Here is a 22,345-nt window from a genome sequence, read left to right as displayed (position 1 = left end):
TGATGGGCATGTGGGGGTTTCGAAAGACTAGGCTGAGAGCCACTTTGTAGTGGTAGCCGTTGATGATACCAGGCCGTAGAGATTTGTTGTTATCTATAATTGGAAAACAATTAGTGGCTCTAGTTATGCTACTAGGATCAGATATGCATACATGGTAAAATTAATAAACACAGGGGATCAAACATATATCTTGAGTCACATGATACCGAAGTGCAAGGCCTTTGCTTAGAGTGCCCAGACCTAAAAGATGATTGGTTGTGATGGGCGGTCAACATCTCCACCGTTCTAGATCACCACCTTTGTAACGTCCTGAATTTTCACTATTTTGAATTTTCAAAAATCCTTGAAAAGTCTCAATGTAATTAGCCTACATTTTCACTTATTGACCATTGACGCTCAAGGTGAGCATATACGTGAGTGGTACTAGTAAAGAATCGTAAAATTCGATTAATCAACCATACAAAGTCAACAAATCGACCCGATCACTTAAACATCGAGTTTAGCCTCGTAATTTGTTCACATGAGGCCCAAATCTAGCCTACCTATTACTGACTAATCGAGCCAAACGTAACTAAATAAAGATTTACCTAAAGCGAGACAACTAGGGGTCGGATCTTAATTAACAAACCAAACTGACCCAGTATCCTTTTAACTTAAGAACAGATAATTTAGGGTGATTATAATCGAATCATCACTTCCGCTAGTTGTAAATAGGTCACACTATGAACTTAGGCAATCCAAACCCTAATCATTGCACACAAAAATTTCGATAAATAATTCATTCCAGAAGTGTCATGATTATCTAAATAAGCTCTAGACCGTTCATTAGTGGGCCCACTAAACCCGAGACTATAGAATAATATCCATCTCACTAGGCTTGACGCCCATCACGGGCGGAGAACAAAGAAAGTACCCAGAACTGCTCAACTTATGCTGGAAGCCAAATGCTTGAAATACGTAAATCCCCTATACCGAAATCTAGAACTTAAGTGAAACTTTTTTTATATATATATATATACATGCACACACACACTCCCACACACTCACGCCTAGTGGAATTTCACCACCTATGGGTACTTGAACCCTTGACCGGATGTTGAAACTCCTGAGAGTCTACCACCAGAGCAAGTGTAAAGACCCAGAACTTAAGTGAAACTAGTAACTTTGTTCTTTCACGAAGTTGTGATTTTCGGATTGTCGATTCATCGCCAAAGTTGAGGTATCAACTAACGATATTTTTCCATACATATCCATATAGTCGTGGCCCCGATTGACCATCGGTGACCTTCAAACAGACTTCTGATCATACCGGTCGATCGACGCGTCCAAATGGTAGGCTGATTGTATTTATGCGTAGATCATCACTAGGGCTATCTAACAGTGGGTGTCAAGTCCTACACCCTGTAGTGGCCCCCAAAGGGTAGAAACACACTCCCCTAGGGCTAATATAGTAAAAACCCATCCTTTAGGGCAATTTGCACTAATTCTAGCACTATATAAGGCCCTTGTTCGGGCACCCCCTCCTCCCATACAAATTTCATGCCTATAATAAAAGAAAAAGGGGGAAAAGAAAGAAGAGAAAGATGAGAAAGGAGAAGAAAGGGAGCTTGGGGTGTGAGTGTTGGTGCACCTCCACCCTTTCATCCTCTCTCTTGTCGCCTCGTCATAACTGGAGCAGTCATTGAGGCTTTTTTGATAATGATCGGAGGTAAGTATTGAATCACACTTGTAATTTAGGGTTCAATATAGTTATTTATCCATAATCTCACAAGCTTATATGCTTGTTTAGGTCTTTCGACGATCTTTTCCTAACACCTTAACCCTATGAGCTAAGTGAGTCGGTCAAATCATTGCGAAGGTACAGACCATTATCTCTAGGTTATCTTTTATTAACCCTTGAGGATCTCATTTAATGATTAATTGCTTGTAGATAAATTCGTGTATGATAATATGTTAATATTTTGATTTTGTTATAATATATGTTATTTGTTAGATATGATTTTACTATAATAGCGGAATGTGTTGCTTTATCGATATCATGTGTTTGATTTAATGCTTAAGTGATTGTATTACTTTATACATGGTCACATGTATAATTTAATGCCTTGGTTAACGTAGTACCCCATAGATGCTTATATGTTCGATGAAATGCTTAAGTGGTTGTGTAGTAAAACCTATTTTATAATTGCTTGATATATTATTTAGTCCATAACAATACTTAGGATTGCTACGATGTTGGGTCAATTGGCTAACCGCCCGAACTAAAGGGGTGACCCAAGTTAAGGCGACCACCCTAGGCTTGTTCGATCAATCCAGGTTGAATGCAGACGACCAATAGTAGTTGGACTATACGGGATGCTCGCACCCAATGTCGGTTGCGTCAGGGTTCTCCCATATCCATCGAATTAGTCCGCTAGCCGATTGATCATGTATATTCAAAATGTGTGATACGACCAAATAGAATCTAAGATACCCCGTTCCCAATGGATGTGTCCATTCATAATCGTTAGTACGATATGATCACACTAAGACTCATAAACCGAGCATGGTGGTATAAGACACTGTGTCTGAGCTATTAGCCTATGCTAGAGTGATGAGCCTCCCCATAGTGACCAGTAAGCACTAATGGAGGTGATAAATCATTATTCGAACGACCCTTATTAAATTACCCATCTGATCGTTTCGTAATAGAGTACTGTTTGAACAACTCAGGCGTGAATGAAATTGGGTGACGAGCTCCTTTCTTTTGTGGTGATTTTATTTTATATGATAAGTTCGTACCTCAGAACTGAGTGATCATACTCAGCATTTGGGTGATGACTAATATCAGGTTGATCCTCATACATTTAGGTATCATGTCCTACCTTTAGAATTGTTGATTTGTGAGATAAACATGTGACACCTAAATTTGCATCAAGGGACACTGGTGAGGAGCCATTACGTGTAGCAACGAATCACGTGATTAGGATAAAGACTAGTGATATGACGTCGGTATCCTAGCTTCGCTAATATGCTGGATGAATAGAATTTAATAATTACTCGGCTAACATATGCATCAATCGTATTACATTAGATAGGACATGGCAATTTGGCATTGGAATCACGTGATGAGGGAGTGTTGGATTATGATGTGCATGCATCATTTAATAATCTCCCTCATGCATTTAATAAGAATATTTATGAAGTACTTGATTTCTTATTTTATCATTAACTACGCTGATTGAGTCGATAACATGTGCGACTTAGAACTAATGGAACCACTGAGTTAGCTATTTACTCCCACATAGGACGGTATTTTAAAATACCAACCAAGTATATCATTGATACATGTACTAATGAGACCTTAAACGAGTAGACAGATCGTCTTGTGCCACTGTCTTTATGTTTTGGAGGATTTGGTGTAAACTGAAAACTCTACACTTTAACCTTCTTAGGTATGTATATTTTGGCTTATATAATCCTTATTTGGGCAGACACCATTTTTTAATTGTACTTTGACTGTTTGCACTATATTTGTTGATTTTTGTTATCTCTACCTCACTTTGGTTTTGCTAAATTGAATCGCGCAACTCTGCTTATTCATATGTTGAATAAATGTGAATCTGAATGAGGTCACATGTTCATTATTGTTTGGTTCACATCCAGGAACTCAGGACCGGTATCTTTGTACTCGAGTGCTAATTTTTAGGGTGTGACAACCTTGGTTCAAATTCTCCTTATTTCTCTCCTATGTATTTTTATGAGGGGGCAACTACTGTTTTTCTATTTTAGTATATTAGAAAGGGCCGAGACACTAATAGAAACAAGACCTTTACTAGCGGTCAAAAGCGCTGATAAAGGTCAAAAAAGCGCCGGTAAAACCTTTGTCGGTGCATGGACTAGTGCCAACAAAGGGGTGCTTCGGTAAAGGGTTTACTGACGCTATTCATCCTTTACCAGTGCTTTTTCAGTCACCGTAATTGAATAAACTTTTCCGGCGCCCATTCTCCTTTTACTGTCGCTTTCTAGTGGCCGCCGGTAGTTTCTAAATAAGCACCGATAAAAGTTGACAAAGCACCAGCAAAAGTCTATCCAAGCATCGGTAAAGATATTCCAAAGCATGATTTCTAGCCACATTTAATCACGAAAAAGTGCCAATAAAAGTCTATACAGGTGCCAGTAAAAGTCTTCCGAATGGCTATAGAGATTTAAGAAGCCCCGGTTAAAAGCCATGCAATCTGCACACAAGCCAATAAATTTTATTTTATTTTTAATAATTCAATTGGAACCTATAATTTTTTTAATATTTGAAACTTAAAAAATGTTGCAATACAATTAAAACTGAATATTAAATAAAAATTATATTACTTCACAATATATATATATATATATATATATATATATATATATATATATATATATATATATATATATATATATATATATACAACAATGAGTCGGAAATGGTCTTCAATACATTTTTTTAAAAAAAATCCTTCATGTGATCCAGTCCTAGCACGACTGGCGTCAAAAGGCTTATGTGCTCCTGCACACAAGGTTTAAAATAAAAAAAAAAAGTTGCATTCAAGTAAAATATAAAGATTCAAGTGATTGTATGGAGAAGAATTTGCATTTTAACCTACAATAGCACGCGCCTCCGCCAGTGACGGTCTCACTGCCTGCATTCTTTCTAAATCCCAATTCTCTGACCTGAAAAGATGTGAGCTAGAATAACTTTCCAATCTCATAGTTGGATTGCGCAAGGCTTGCTAGCAGTATCCAAAATCTGCATCTCCTTTTGTCCACGTGCACAAGATCCATGTCAGCCATCATGTGGCCTTATTGTGCACCTGTTGTAACCCAAAGGAGGCGGCTGTGGCTCATGTGTTGCATCTGATGATTTGACCACCACCTGAGCTTTGGACTACAACACGCATGGTGTGGTCACTGGATGGACAGTATAGATCTTGCATGCATCCATGTAGGGCCCGGACATGGGCATTTCTCAACAAATAACTTTTAACATAAACAGCTATGAAGATTAATGGCTCTTACCATCACCAGTTTCACGCTGGCGACCTCAGCACTTGAAACAACTGCGAAAACACCTTATTAATGGACTGAAGTATTTACACCGAGACAATGCATCAACTCTGTATCTTCCTACATCGAAAAATGCATCTTGAGTTTAATAAATAACTACTTCACTCCAAATTATTTGCACACATTAATCTCATGCCTCCTTTACTTCATTTGTGTTGTACACTGGATCCTTGCAAACATACGCAAATTAATATTGAATCACTGCACGTAGCTATTTTAAGCAATCTTCTAATCATGAACTGCAACTTTATTGGAAGTTTCAAAATTTCTGAATAAGGGAAATGTTTTAGATGCAATAGCATAAGATGCCACATACAAGAAAGTAATCCTATTGATGTACACTCAGTCATTGGATCAATTAGCTTTCAAACATTGGTCATATGCATGAGGTAATTTGGGCAAACAAAGCTGACTAGGTTGAGTTGTGAGTCTATCGATCTAGTAATTTTCAGGTATCTACTAATGTGCATGATTGCGAAGCCTTTTGGGTAACACTACCTCCAAGTATAAGAGCATCTATAAGCTTGTTGTAGAACATGATTCCAGTGGGATTGACTTCCACTCTTCTTCCACTAGAGATTGTTTAAGAAAATTATTACCATCTTTTAAATAATTCTAATACTAGTATGAAGTGAAAATTTTCTTACTCACAAGGTAATATTCTTGCCCAGGAAACCAAGAAATGGCAAGCATTTACACCAAAAGAATGCATCAACTGTCTTCCTACATCGAAAAATGCATCTCGAGTTTAATTGATGAGGAAATCATCATATAGAAAGGGAAGGGAGATGTTTACCATGGAATGATAGTAATGGTTGTCTATTGTATCTCCATTTCCTCCATCCACAATGTTTCCTAGCTATGGTTAAAGGAAAATATCAAGCCCAAGAACCCCACAAGAACTCAATACTTTGTAGCAAGGTTATAAAATTCATTGAGTCAACTCAAAACTCAACAAAGTGAACTAGCCAGCTATCTAGTCAAGTCACCAATATAAACATAATTTCCATATGCATCTGAATTTTAAAACATATCTAGATACAAAGAGACAGACCAACAGACAACATTCAATAATAGCTTGCCACGGAAAACCATTCGCTTGGCCATTTGAATGGCCAAGGTTGCTTGATCCACTACAACAAATTAGGGCTTAGTCGACTGATGGGCTTACCCTTTGCCCGCAGCCCATTTTAACAGCTGCGGGCAAAAGGTCCGTTTCTTTTTTAAAAAAAAAAAAACATAAAGGCCTATACCGCAGTATCTCCCTCTCTCTGCCTCTCTCTACCTCCCCCTCGTATTTATCTTCTTTCCTTTTTTCCTTCTTGCAACACCCGACAGCAGCAATAAAGGTAAAAGCTTTGGAATTTTTCTTCGACCCGCTCCCTCGATTCTCTCAGAAAACCCTACTACCGATTTTCCATCTCTCTCTCTCTCTCTCTCTCTCTCTCTCTCTCTCTCTCTCTCTCTCTCTCTCTCTCTCTCTCACTTTAAATGCTAGAGGAGAGAGCTCTCCTTTGGATTTGCATATCTCAACGAGCTCACGTTTTCAAAGGCGGACCCGTTTGGTTATTGCGTTCGCATCGGATCTAGGGTTTCTTTTACTTTCTCGCTTCCCGTTTTATCGATTTAAGGTAAGAGCAAACGCAATCTTTTCAATCTCGTCTCCCGCATTGTAAGGTTAGGTTTTCATCGACCTGCATTATGTTTTCTAGGGTTTTTGGAGTCACATTTGTGTTCTGCAACGATTTTTGGGGGTTTCTGGAGCTGCATTTTGATGTTGAGATCGTTTCATAGTATTTTTATTTTTATTTTAAAAAAATTTTGTCTGATGTTTTTCATTTGTGCTTTAATGATGTAGATCTTTTGAATATTAATTAATTTATTTTTTAAAATTTTCTTTTAATTGAGGGATTTGAAATTTCTTGGGAGGAGATCGTTTTTTGGTGTAGTTCTTTGATTGGGAGAAAAAACAGAGAAATTGAAAAAAGGAAAAAGAAAAGAATAGAGATAATGCCTTTTTTGGTAATAGGTAGCATTTGAGAAACTGATATGTGCGGTATTTGATTTCCATTGCGGTTTGGGATGTTTATTTCAAAGATAATGCCTGCCTGGGAAGAAAATGTGACCAATAACGTAATGACTAATATGAAGAATAGTTATTGAGTTGTCCATCTACATTCATATGACAATGGCAAAGATGTATAGGATCGAGATCGCTCATCTGCCGGGCCCCTGTTTGGATGGGCTACAACTATAAACTTACACTGGTGGGATGAATTTATCCTCTGATTTGATGATTTATGTTCATTAGAAACCGATGGTTAGAAAAAAGTCTGACCAATGATTTATACACAATGAGCAGAAATTCTCCCGTAAGGGGCTCTGATCAACCTGACTGTTGGCTTATGGCACAACAGATGAGCTGTCTAGATCTCATATGGATGTATATTTGTAATATTAGGAAGATGGTTATAAGAGTACATGTGATCTGCAGTTATTCATTTATATAATTGATCTTGTCCTTTGCCTTCTTTTTTTTTTTTTTTTTTTTAATAAATGTGATCTACAGTTATTCATTTATATAATTGATCTTGTCCTCATCTACTTCCTGATTTGGAGCCAGGCTCTGTAAAATAGGTGAGTTAGAAGTTTACATGAAGCCCACCCAAATGTCTATACAATCTGTTTTCTCATCAACACACTTATAGATGGTGAGCTCCCACCTTTTATTTATTTTTTTATTAAAAGGAGAAATGGGCTGATTTTTGCACTGGGTTGATCCTCATAGTGGGCCCAACCTATTAGAAGGTTTTGATGTTACATTCACTTAATAAGTTGGAAGTTAACTGTTTCCAACCATCTTTCTTTGTATCCACACGCACATACCACATAGAGAGCAAAAGGTAAGAGCACACCCCTTTAACTGTACCAAGAGATGAAATATTTTACAGCTTTTGGGAGGGGAGAAGTTGTCAATTATTTCCAAAAGGTATTTTAGCCCCAAACATACCTTTACACATGCCTACTTGAGTATGTGGGACAAGGTAACCCCCAGCATGAAGATAATCATTTGCAAAAGTAAGGCTGGTCCACTCATTTTAAGAGGCATGCCCAATATACTCATTCAAGGCACACATTTGGCCTGCACATTGAGTGGACTGTCTGACTTTTGCATACTGTTTACTTCAAAAGCATTTCAAAATTGCATCTCTTACAAATTTACCATGCTAGTGCTATATATTTTGCCTACATGGTAAACTTCTTATTTTGAATAGTTAGGAAACTATTCTAAGGCTTCAACTACCATAGATATCAATTAATATAGCGAGAATATATTTATTTAGATGAGCAGCGTTCACATTGGATGGTGCATGTGAACTTTCACATGCAATTCTTTTCCTGCAATAAAATTTCACACCTCATCAATGTATCACTTGTGTGGATAATATGAGCCATATAAAAGGTGGGTACGCTATAAATATCACCATGTGTAAACAATAGACCAATGGAAACATTAGGTTAGCCACTAACTTATTATGAGTCAGACCATCTACTCTATTCCTTAGTTTGGATGGCTCAGGTTGCCTGATGGGTGGACTATCCTGGTTTTTTATCCCGGGTCATGTTTTTCTAAGCTTTCAAAGTTTCCGGTCTGTGGCTGATTAATGGAACTTCTTACTATAATATTGGCATGATATTTTTTTAGTGTATCCCAACTGTTGAATGGCTTTGGTTTTTATATGCCCCACATATGACTGAGGCATATATGTTCTTTAGGTGGGGTCTAGCAAGTGCATTGCCTTAGCCTCGTCGTTCTTATGATCATGTAGGCTTATCTTGTACATTGAATGTGGAACACTAGTACCATTTTCTTGGTGGGACAACCTAAATGGGTAGGGAAGTTATCAAACCAAAACCGTGCTGGGCCCAACATGCCAGCTAGTTAGATGTGAGCATTTGTCATATGTGTGTACGAAGTTTTCTCCCTAGAGCCAGTTCTCGCAAGAACTCAATGCGAACCTTTGGGAACACATACATGAGGTCTCTAGTTCGATATCAGATTACCTAAAAAGACCCTCATCCCATATGATGTGTGTACAAAATGTAATCCATCCACTGGATGAATTATCTCGTGATCCTAGGGCCTAAAAAGGTGGTGGGACACAACAAAGTGGGAGGCGATGCCTACCCTTGATTTTCATCGGGGTCTACCTGAGTTGCAAAACAGTTTGATTTTTTTTAGCTGGGTCTCCATTCATGGCTCAGTGGTAGACTTACAACAAGCTTCAACAAATAAATTAGACTCATGCATGTTTGCCCACAATCTGCCCAGGAACAAGTTCATGAGATCCAAGCCATTCATTATCTAGTTCCAAATGAAGTGCATTTTGGAACCTAAAGGATTTAAATCCTTTTGAATCTGATGAATGTGAACCAGTCCTTAGTTTCTTATTTTCTACTAAAATTGTGAGATCACCCTTATTAGACCACAATTAAACAATAAGATCCAGTTGATGCTGTAGGTTTCTTCAAGGCCCTAATACAGATCAAGGAACTATCTCTAAAATTAGAGAGGCTATCAAAGAACAGAAGGAAATCACCGTTCAGCTGATCAACTACACAAAGAGTGGTAAGTTGCTAATATCAGTACTTCCAGGTATGATGTCACTATATCATGTCAGTTCCATCATTTATTGCATTAGGAACTCAACTTTTCCATGTGCTTGATCAACTACACAGAGTAGTAGGTTTTACCTTGATGCTTTTCCATGTGCTTGACCTTTGAAATCTGGGAACTGTAGGGAAAAAGTTTGTATAATTATGCTATTTGAATTTCTAGACAATGGATGGAGAGAGAGAGAGAGAGAGAGAGAGAGAGAGAGAGAGAGACCTGCTCAAAATGAAGGGGATTTCTCCCAGCGAGATTTACATATGAAAGGAACCAAGCTTAGCTAAAAGATTTTGCCCCTAATCGTCTTTCCGCTTGCAGATCTTATTCTTTTGATCTTCTCGATGATCTTCATAGCATCAACTAAAAGATTCTGCTCTGAAACGTTCATGCAAGGAACCAAGTTATGCAAGATCAAGAGGTTTGTGCCTTTTTTGTTGTACCGGAAATCGATGGATTTTAAAGGTGTAGTTTAGGTGTTTATGGAAATGCTTCAATGACAAACTCATCTCAATCTTAGTTCGAACTCGGCCCAAGATGGGCCGAGCTACTGAACGAACCGAGCCAAGCCGAATTTGAGCTAAGGTCAGTCGGCGGCCGAGTCGAATCAAGCTAAGGCCAGCTCAACTCAGTTCGACTCGTTGTACACTCCTACTTCCACTATGGCGATGTGAATGGCAATTGAAGTAAGCCATTCACCATGCACACGGTACACACGTCAGTTATTTGAACCATTCAAATCTTTTCCCCATTCTGATTGAACATGGCCTAAAAATCACACAGCACAGTGATCTTAACCATCCGATTCTGGCTGAATCTAAGCTGCTGACCATTTTCACTTTTGACCATCCATGCGATGACTTCCAATGATTATGACGATTGGTGGCATTTAAGCACTATCATCCATCCATGAACCCCCGCAATTTCACAGCTAAGATCTCACACACTTACCATCCGATTTTATTTTTTAAAAATTTTCATATACAATAGAACTTATATAAGATTGTAAATATTAACTAATTTCTTTTTGTTAGTTTATTTTGTAGGTTGTGACAACTATGGATTGAGCTAAATGGAGGGATCTCTCTCTCTCTCTCTCTCTCTCTCTCTCTCTCTCTCTCTCTCTCTCTCTCTCTCTCTCTCTTTTTGTTATTTCTGAAAACAAAAATAATTGATTTTGACAGTTGGTTGTGACAGCTAATGTTTGTTTCATGTTAGTAGTTTTGCTTAACTAATCTACAAAGATTTATATTGTGAATTGTTTCAGCTTTTCATCTTCTTATGCGTAACAGAAGGTACACATTTCTATTATGATTTGTATTGATTTTTTCCATGCTTATGCGTAAAATATTCTGATTTAAATATTAAGAACTACGTAGTGGCTTGATCCCAATCTTCCGAACATTGGGTAGGTAGGCAGCCGTTCATACTAGACCGTATCGGTGCAGCCACAAATTATTTTTTCCCCCTTCTTGTAGTGTAGATGCATTTTCATTAGGACTACTTGGCAATAAGAGAGGTGGATGATCAATATATACCCTTGTGTTCAGTTTCTGTGCAGGTAAGCAGATATTCCACCCCATAAGTTTTTGACATGTTTGTTTATCTATATGTTAGAAAGATGATCTTAGAACTGTGATGTCCTCTGGCCATCACTGGCTACAATAGGAATTATCCTGATGATAATTACTTAAATAAGTTGGTCCATTTTTGTTTTTTCCTGTTATGTGGCTTACTTGCATTTTGTAACTGCTCCATCAGCTAGACATCATCATGATAAGGAACTCAAATGGACCTTCATCAGTATGATGCAAGTATCTGTTCTTCCATTGTTTCTATTATTGTTTTTTAGTCTAGTATATTAATCAGTAATAATTTTTCTGATAACTCTTGTTGATGAGGATGATGGTCAAGGTGGTCCTAGGTCCTTTTACAAGCATTTCCATATATACATTATATAATTTGGCATATCTATGCATCAATCTCTCCTTCATAACACTGTTCACTGACATGTGCTGCAAAAGATGTTCTCACTTTATGGGACCTAGACACAAATGTTCTTGTAGCTGTAATTGGAGATACTCTTACAGCGATTGTCTGAATATCATTATCAAATTGTTTTGTGTGTGTAAGTAGACTTTGACGTGGATCATTGCTGAAAAATGATTGATGGTTATCATACACATTAATTTTTCGTGGAAGCTTACCAAAAGAGATGAGGCCTTGGTGCGAAGCAAGAGTGCCATAGAAAAAGGTTTATTTTTTAGTGTTTTTTTTTTTTCATGCAAAATTCTTTGTTTTCATTGACGATTTCATTGAATTGAAGTTGGGTTTCTTTGGAAATTGGTTTGGGATCTGTTTGATAGTATTTTTATGTTTGATGAGTTGGCTCTACCATATTCAGGTTCGATCAGCTCTACTACATAAATCTCCCTTTTCTTTGAATGAGAATACTGTTGGGGTTCCTTGGGATTTCTATGGCTCCACTGTATTTTTGGCACATGAAAAGTGGTTGCATTCATAGTATGAATTCAGTGGGTTCTCTGAACTGTTGGCTGTCCTTGAAAGGGTTGTCATAGAATGATTGGCCAAGAGTTTGCAATGTACATTATCTTCTCAATTAGGCATAAATCTATGTTTGTGTGTAGGTCAAGGGCATTGAGTACAGAGTATAACTCTCTCCCAAACGAATCTTCCCAACCATTTGACTGTGATTGAGAAGAATTTGTGTAAGCTATCACTCCTGGTATCTCTTTCCCTTTGTTCCATTTAACATGATTGACCCTCCAAGTCCAAAAAAAAAAAAACAAAGTAGTTGATTCCACACTTTGAGTTTTCTTTTTCATGGTATTGAGGTAGGGATGATCCTCTAATACTAGATTTACTAGACAGTTTCTTTCAGCATTGCATTTGGATATGTGGATTGGGTATGCTGAGAGTTCATCTAAGCAACAAAGTAATCCTTATTTTTAATCAATTTGCACCTTCTTGTTGTTTCATTTTGCTGAAGCCCATGTTCCTGAAACATTTCAAATCCAGACAGTTGGTACTGCTTATTGAATTTTCTATAATCCATGTGTATGTATTAAATGCCTCAATGTCGGATTTGAATCACTGAAATTCCATCTAACCAGACCATGATCAATATATACCCTTGTGTTCAATTTCTATGCAGGTAAGCAAAAATTTACAAGAAAAAGCTTGTCTGGTTGATAGGTTGCAATCACTTGAGTGGTTTTGTTAACATCATTTCAACTTTAGGTTGCTTGCATTTATGATGAGTAGGTTTTTCTTGATGTTTCATGTGTTGACTATTACAAAAGATTTTGAGGAAAGGTTAAATTATTATGTTGTTTCAACAGAATCCCTATCATCTACTTTTGCCCCATGTTTCTTTCATCCTAGAAATGCCCGTCAGCCCAGGATCTTTCATGATGCGAGCAAGAATATGGAGCTAGACCTTCTCAAGCAGTATAATCAGAATTTTGTTACCTCAGCTTGTATCTTCCTTGAATTAGTTCCCCCTCTCACACTTGTCTTTTAATTTATGGTTAAAAGACAATCAGCTTGGCTTTTAAGACTGTGAAACTGATTTTCTGAACCCCACTCAGCAGGCTATGCATTTACCGTGGCTACGGTTGTACTGTGGGGCCAGTCATATTCAGCTATAGATTTTATCCATAGCTTTTGACCAATTTTGCAAAAAAATTGACGATTTAGCGGCATCCAGTATAACTGTCAGTAAAGGTCCTGGCAGCTGGTAAAGCCTTTATCGACTGAGGCTTTACCGGCTGTTAGCTGACCGCGGGCAAAGGCTTTGACGGCGGTTTTTGTGGCCTTTGCCGGCGGTTTTGACCGCCGGTAAAGGCTAGTTTTCTTGTAGTCATTCTTTTTGTGATACCTTAAAAATCCAAAACCTTTATCTCTGTACACGCACTTCTTCAATGACACCAGCCCTAAGAGAATGAAACTGGCGATGGAGTTCAGTTTAGTACCGGACGAATTGGCCATTGAAACAGAAAATGTTAGCACAAATGATGAAAATAAAAATATACACATCTATAACATTTCATCATCAAGGGCTGAGAATCAGTCGGAGGAACCAACATCATCTTCTGTATCTTTATACACGGAATTCTCAAAGAAAAATTCTTCTTGGGGAAACATTTTGTGAAACAACTGCCACAAAGTGCAAGCACCAAAATTCTAGTCAGAATCCAAATCAGACACAACGAACCTAGTTTGGTGCAAGTCTTTAGATGTATAAATAGTGTGATGTCATTCTAGAAATTTGCAATATGTTATGTAAAATGTAGTTAATATCTAGACGGATCATGAAAAGCCCCTGATTTTTTAAAATGATATTAAAAACCACATGTTAAGAGACAATTTCACAAAAATTCCCAATTTTCTTTCCCATTTATTGGCCTCCAAATGACCAGGATTTCATTCTGGAAAAAAAAAAATTTAAAAATTTTAAAATTAAAAAAATAATAATTATATATAGATATATATATATATATATATAAATTTATTTTTAAAAAAAAAAAAAAAAAGAGGGTGGACTGTACTACTGAAAACATATAACCAGTGAAACCCATATACCAGTGAAAGAATAATTCTTACAGATTTTTAACACGGTTTTCCTTCTCCTTCATACGGAGTCACATGGCATATAAAGAAGGGCAACTCCATGACTGTATGTCCATGTCTTCAAAACATCTTTTCTGAACATCACATATCATGCCTATCTATGGTAGGTCACAGGGCACATGGCTCACTGCATAGCACCACATAGCATGCCATGCATTCCCTGGTTTGAGTTGCAGCAGTGGCCAAGTACTGTAGTGCAGCAGCAGTCGGGTGGGATGCCAAACAGTGCTTTCATGCCATGGCACTGTTATATTTCAGCATTTCATGGGTTTTCTATACTGGGTTGTTGTACTAAACAAAATAACACAATGCAGAATGCGGGGTTACCGTGCATGTCATGGCGTGACATAGAGAGCTACTAAAAACCTACAGAGAATAGTGTATGAAAGCTACCATGTGATGTTACCATCTTCAACAAACATTCAGATCGCACACAAATCTTGGCAACTTTCTCCTCTGCTTCAATGTCATTGACAACCCCAAGGCATCTTGGGAATCCATAATAGCAAGCAAGTTGTTCATCTATTGAAAAATTCTGTAGATGAAACACAAAAGCAATCAGCTTAAACACTATAGAAAATGGAAACAGAATGCACAACATATTAAGACCATAAAGGAACCTGTAATCATATGTCAATTCTTCCCGCTGCTTGATATCACTTTTTGCAAATATAATTATATGCTCATAATCATCAGCATTTTCAGCCATGAAACAACAAAAATACAGAAAATTCAGCAATAAAGCCAGCCAAAATGACAACTACTTCAGTAACTACAACACATAAGAGCATATTTGCCTTTGCAACAAGTGCATGGGCTAGATTAGCTAGAATTGCGTAGAGGCTGTTAATAGCAAATGAAAGTGTAGCACAAAAAAAAAAAAAAAAAATGGATATCAAAAGAAGGCTACCACCACAAGTCACAAGATTTAGTAACCCAACCTATCACATGCATTGGATCTTAAGACAATCCAAATTACAAAATTAGAGTCAAACACTTTCTATCCAAAACCAATCACACATCAATCCTGAACCCATGCACAAAACACAACATTTATGAGAGGGGTGGGAGGGGGGGAGAGATCCTTTCATTTATGCCTCTAATTTCACAATAAAAGCATTCTACACTTCAAAAAAACTCAATACCCATGCAGAAATTGCTTTAAGAAAATAACAACAATAGTAATCAAATACAAACAGCACTTCAAAGTAGAAATTCTTTTTTTTTAAAAATTGCATAATGTCATTTGAAAGCCATGAATACATCATAATTAAGCTCATTTGCATAAAAGTGAACTGATCTACTAATTTATCTTTCTTTCAAAATCAGCAAAAGATCATATATCTATAACAGATTTCATCACACAATATTTCAACAAAAAAGAAAGAAAATAAAAAGAAAAACGAAATGGCTAACTTCTACTGCAATTTTCTAATCCGAAACAAGCAAAGATAGCAACTAATTTGCAGCATTTTTTAGCGCCGAAAATTATATATATATAGAAAGCAAGACTGAAGAAACCTGATAAAATCACATCCAAGCATCAAATCAAGCAAAAGGAAACAGTTAAACAGAGTAAAAATAAAGAACGATCTGAAGGAAATATGAGAAAGAAAGTTGATCTGTTACCATAAAAACATTGTTCAGATCATGTACATCGTAACTTGACACTTTCCTCCTAACTCCAAGAAGATGAGAGACAATCATAGAGATCAGTCTCAAGAAAATCCAATGCACTAGAGACAAAAAAGGGATGGGTGATAGAGACTGTTTAAAGAGTTTCAACAGCTTTCTAGGGCCATCACACCACTAAAAAGACAATGAGAAGAGTCTATTCTAAAAGGACTTCAATTATTTATGCAAACTTCTGAATTTTGTTCAAAAAATAACATACATGAGTAGTCCATACGAATGGGCTTGTATATTTGGGCAAATCCTGATTACTTGCCATCCTAAATGAATCAGATTTCTAATTATGTTCAAGTCAAATAAATAGAATGACGATAAATTATTTTTCCTTGATTGTTGCTATAATAAGATAATAGAACTTGTCTATCCCATGCGCATAGGCCTATATATGTACGCTAGGTTTGATTTATAGCTTTTGTACTATGAATCTACTTCCAAATTTAGGTTCAAGAAAGATAAATATGATAATAAGAGAATGCTATTAAAAGGAAAGCTACTGCTATCTAAAATAGGATCCTTCTAGAAGAACAATTGAGCCTAAACCAATGTGTTTATCAGAAGAATAGTGCATGCATGGTAACATTGCTCGTCCATGAACACCGCACATGTATGAACAATGAACAGTGCACAATGCGGGGTTCATAATCTGATGGGACCCCAAATGGTTATGTTTCTCTTCTAAAACTACAAAGTTTGGAGGCCATTTAAGATCAACTTTGAAAGCCTCCAACTCTTCAACCCTATATTAGTTTTTATTGAAATAATATCTTATGTAAAAGATAGGTGTATTCTGTTAGAATGTACATGGAGCAAGATAAAATGAAGAGGGACATTCCAGTTACTACACCAAAATCCCTCTTTAGGAACGTTTTTCAAACGTGGCTAAATAGGGCGTCGCAAAAAATTAGGGACGGTTGAAAATCGTTGCAATAGGGCTTCCCCAAAAAATTTCAATTTTCAATTTCCAGCCAATTTTCAAAACTGACATTATATTCCACACCCATATGCCACCGAAAAATGGCTATATCAAATTTTCAAAACCATTTGTTTACATGTATTCATTAAACAATCATTTGTAGAAAGAAACCATGTGTTTCGAAAGTTCTAATACCGCAATTGTTATCTTGATTTCTTCGAGTGTTGCATCAGCCTTTCCATACATTATATCCACCTAAAAAAAATCAGAGCTAGTTATGATGTGTGGGATCCAAAACTCATGACTATCTTCAGCTGGACCCTCTACAAAAAAATAAAAATATTGAGCTAGGTTATTGTACACGAAGCATGGACTGAATACATAAAACACCTGTTCATAAAGATATTGCACCAATTACCATCCATTATTCAGTTATCTTTAACATATTAACCAACGATATTAAAAGGAATCAAAATAAATTAACATAGTTCGGTCACATTTTAAATTTTGAACTAGTTAGGCAATCACATTTTAAAATTTCAGTTTCCTAGGCCAATCAGCCGTACTTGGATTAGACAAACATATCTTTGCATGATTAAATTAACTTACACCACGATTTGAGGGACTTGTGAGTCAATCATGAGAGTTATGGATGTACAAGAGCTCATCTGCTTATCATATTCTAGAAAGAATTTGATGAAGTTATTGGGAAGATGTACCCCAGGCTTCCATAGATGCCTTATATGTCTTATGGCAAGGTGACTTCTCAGATGGAAAAACTTAAAAGGAAAACAAACATACAGGCCAGAACCATAGTTATTGGAAACAACAACAAAAAAACTAAGTCAAAACAGTAAGGAAATGGAAGATTACAATTTGCAAAGCAGCACAACAACTAGAAATTTGGCACAGCTCTAGGAAGAAAACCAGGGAAAAAAACAACTGGGAAGACAGATAAATCTAAGATCTACAAGATTAATTAAAAATAGATCACTCCTGTCATGCTAAGGCTAGCTATCCACAACCGCTCCCAAATGCAAAATTATCTAAATTGAAGATGAATCACATCCATCTCCAATGAGGATCAGTTTCTGCTAGCAAAGGGAAGTGGGATGCAGGAAGTGCATGCTCCTAAAAAACATAATACATAACGGATCTTTCTCTATTCTCCAAATCTGCACTCCAGATCAAATTTTAACATTACACAGTTCATGAACAAGTGATTACCGTGAAAAATGTGGCGGAAATGCCACTCTATCCCAGGCAAATCCTTGGCTACCAACTCCTGAGTAGGCGGTTAACGACCCATGTCTTGATAAATAGAAATGAATGGCAAAATAAGGTAAACTTTTAAGCCACTACTATGAAGAACAATGGCAGGAAAGGAAGAACCCTAAGGGTGGGAGGCACTCGTCAACATGCCATCTCAATATGGAAAATCCACCGTGGGTGCTTGTATTAGAAGCAGACTAACATCTTACAAAAAGAATGCACATGAGGGCACTGGGGTGGAGTAGGAGTTGGCTCCTCGAAAGTAGTCTCATCTTGTTGCCACAAGCACCACCAAATTCATAAGGTTCATCTACATTTGGATCCAGAAAATTGAAGCCTCATAAACCAAGAAAAAAGAGCAACAGACCTTTTCTTCAGGAAGTAAAGTCACTTGAGCAAAAACCTCGTCCATGTCCAGTTCGGCCTATCCATGAAGGAAAAATAAAACACTCATAAATAAAAAGTGAAACCCTAATCTCAGGCGAAAGAGATTGAGCCCATACCTTCAATTTTACATTGATCACCTAGCAAAGGATCTTCCATGGGACATCATAAACAGGCATTTGCTGATCAGCAACCTGATTTGTAGACGCCTCGACCTAGATCAAAACTCGAAAAAGAAAATCATAATCAAACCCTAGGCAAACCAAAAAAAAAAAAAAAAAAACCCCAAAGCCCTTCGAGAAATCCATTTCCGCAAAACATGTAGTAAAACTGACAACAATAAATTAGAAAAATCTGAGACATGCTCGAAGAAAAAATACCTGCTCTATGTGGCCCTGTGGAAAATAGAATACTAATTCTCCTTGACGAGGAGCAGTGATGAGCAGACCAACACAGGCATGCAAAGCTCAGTATAAAGTGCATCCTCCAAATCTAAAACACATTGAAAAACTAAAATCAGAACCATATCTCCTCTCAACGTGCCTGAATTTGAACCTTGATGTTCAGATGTCCAGCTAAAACTGTCATATTTACCTTTTCCATACGCTGGCGAAGCTGAAATGCTCTTCCTCGCCATTCCACCATTGTTCAGTTTGATGCAGCCGGAAGAGAACTCTCCCCAGGGACGTTCCCCTTGACATAAACATCAGAAGACGCCATTCCACCATCATTCGGTTTGATCCTCCTTCCTTTAAAGCCTCTTCTCTGCTTTTGGCTTCTTTTCTGCAGGAGCTTCTCTGCCTCTCTTTTGTCGACTTCTCTACTATGGGCTTCTTCTTCGATGGCTTCATCTCGGCCTTGGGTGTAATTGGAGAGAAACTTAAGATTGTGAATTTGAAGAAGGATTTGGGAGAGTAGAGGTGAGCAATCGGAATGAGAAGAAAAAGGAGAGATAATAGGGTGCATGCAGACTTTTAGGACCATTCCACATAGGAATAGGTATGGTGGAAGACCGTTTCTAATTAGGAACGGCTTAAAACCGTTCCTAAAGTAAAGGGGTGGCCATACCTCCCTAGTTAGGAATTTTGGTGCAGGGGTTGGTGCTGCATAATAAAAATGCATGTGCATTCTTTTGCATATGGGTTTGCAAATTAAGGAACTCACATGATTAGGTTGTAAAATTGCTAAAGTTTTTAAAGAAACCATTCTAAGCAATAACTTACCTTAGATTTTATTATTAATAAAATCTAATCGTCTCGGAATGCTGTCGCAAAAAAAAATGTGGCCGAAACCAATGGTTCTCATGGTAAGCTTCTCACACCTAATAGAAATGGATAATGGCTCATTTCATAAATGACTTGTTTCTTATTATTCAATATTTAAATATCTAGAGTTGAGCAAATGATATGTATTACTGAATCATCTGAACTTGTTTGACATCTTGTTTTTAGTTCATATCCATAAAGTTATTATAAATTCACATGGCTCTATTTTGTGTATTTGTTTGTCATGGACCATTTCTTTTAGTCCTCTGCTCTCTTTTCTATTGCACAACAATGTTTAGATGCACGAATGAATTGAATCCCAACTCTCTCTTCTATTGCTGAACATTGCATTTGGATGCATAAATGAATTGAATCCCAAACATCCAGTTTGATCAAGAGGAAACGACAAGAATAACAGTCTCTTCGTATTCATAATATGTTGGCCTTCAAATTGTAGGTACAATCTCTTTTATGTCTACTTTGAAAATAATGTAATTGCGTTTGTGGCCTAGATTCTCAGTTTAATTCTAAAGAAACTATGATTTGGTTTTTTATTTCACTTTTTTCTAGCATTGTTCATTCTTCTCATGGATCTTAAAAGTACAATACAGTGCATGTGCAGTTATTGGGTACAAATGTACAATAGAATGCAAGTGCAGATATTGGGTACAAATGTACAATAGAGATCAGTTTCAATGGATGCTAAAGGTACAACTTCTTAGGATATAGGTGAGGCAAGGATTGGTTACTGCTCACGAATAAAATCACGTTAAAATACTTAGCTAGCAAGTTCAAAACTTCAATCGATTACCTAATTATGATGATTCATCATGAGTTCGAAGAAATGATGAACTGTAAAGTATCATCAACAACCTTTTTGGTCCTTCTATTCTAAAGGTTTGCTATAAGAAACTAGAGTTCCAACTGGAATGGATCTGTCTTTTTTTAATGCATGATATAAGTCTTGAGATACGTTAGGGGTATCTTCTCTGAGGGATCCCACTTGTGGCCCCATCACATTGTCTATTTAAGCCTAGCAAAACCTGATTGACTGGAGACAAAATCACTTGGACATTTCCAATTCCAGCAATAGAGGGAGGGTAATTTGGTTCAATTCTTATTATTCCCTGTTGTGTGTTCCAAAGACATACATCATGTTAAGCCCCACTGAGTTTACTCAGTACACTAGTGTACCAAGTTAGTATTCAATCCCCTTAATTCCCTTTTTGAAGGGTGTAAGAAATCGTGTGTGCTTGAGGAACTTGGGGATGCCTAAGTCAATGAATCTGGTGGTCTTAGTTCATCTTAATAGACAAATCCATTGAGTCCGAAAATCCTCCTGACAGGTAAATGTTATATCTGCCGAATTTTTAGCCTAGCAAGATAAGAAATGCCCAAGTTGGGAACATGACTAGTCATGATGGGTTAACACAAAAGTTGAGTGAAAACCTCACTGCTAGAAATGATAATAACGGAGAAAGAAAGACTTGTGAAAATCACCTCCAATCCAACCATGTTGCATTAGTTGTGAACTATTAAATACAAAATGAGAATAAAACACCATGTCAAAGTGAAAGAGGTTAGAATAATTGTCATGAAAGCATGTTATCTTCTAAATAAGTGAATGAATCCTTAGTTACAACTCAAATGGGGTTTTGGGTGCAGGTGATTAATTTTCTAATTGCTAGTGGGGGAGATAAAAAATCCTTTTAAGAAGCCTATCTATAAAAAAGGAATCTGCAAACTAAATAAACGCCCATAAATACAAGATAAGGGGCCTTTATATATATATATATATATATATAAAAAAAAAACCAAATTACACTCAAACCCAAACCCACTGACAATAAAATCAAAGCAGAAGATGATAATCCAAACATTAAATTCAAAATTCAAAAAAATAAACATGGTCCCTAGTGGGGTACACAATAAAAACAGTAGCTAATCCATGATTTGAAGACCATCAATAATTACAAATCAACGAAATTGATGCAGAACCAAATGAAATAACCACAAGGAATACTTCCTAGTTTCTGACAGAGATTATCAAATCAATGAACAGTGTCAAAGGAAAATTCATTCAAAATAAATTATTTCCTAGAATATTACCTATCAACAATTTTCCCAATTTCACCACCCAGTGCATCTACCTCATGTACCAGTTGAGATTTTGTAGGGCCACCCACTGCAAGATTGCAAGGATGGAATTCGATAGTTCTTGAGAATTTTGATTCGAATTGAAGATAATATGAAGATGCCGCTCAATCTACAATAAAAAATGTCAAAAATCCTCCAGAAGATTTCATTCAATATAAACTCAATCACTGCCATTGGGAGGAAACCTCATCCTAAAACCCTAATTTCCAGTAGAAGCATGGGAAAAGAGTGTGAATCAGACTAAAAGCCCTAAACCTA

General features: G+C 36.9%; 2 long non-coding RNA genes across 2 annotated transcripts; both read right to left on the bottom strand.

The window, feature by feature from the left end:
• Positions 1-4,464: 4,464 nt before the first annotated feature.
• Positions 4,465-6,213, bottom strand: LOC131231699 (uncharacterized). Its single transcript, XR_009164516.1, has 4 exons — positions 6,113-6,213; positions 5,879-5,937; positions 4,623-4,689; positions 4,465-4,525 (listed from the first exon to the last, which is right to left on the bottom strand). It is a non-coding gene; the product is annotated as an uncharacterized LOC131231699 (long non-coding RNA).
• Positions 6,214-13,662: 7,449 nt separating this feature from the next.
• Positions 13,663-22,113, bottom strand: LOC131231697 (uncharacterized). Its single transcript, XR_009164515.1, has 3 exons — positions 22,040-22,113; positions 14,798-14,939; positions 13,663-13,930 (listed from the first exon to the last, which is right to left on the bottom strand). It is a non-coding gene; the product is annotated as an uncharacterized LOC131231697 (long non-coding RNA).
• Positions 22,114-22,345: the final 232 nt, after the last annotated feature.

Source organism: Magnolia sinica, chromosome 17, assembly GCF_029962835.1.
Source record: "Magnolia sinica isolate HGM2019 chromosome 17, MsV1, whole genome shotgun sequence".
Lineage (NCBI taxonomy): Eukaryota > Viridiplantae > Streptophyta > Magnoliopsida > Magnoliales > Magnoliaceae > Magnolia > Magnolia sinica.
Note: the sequence above shows the minus strand (reverse complement) of the source record. Positions and strands in the feature narration are given on the sequence as shown.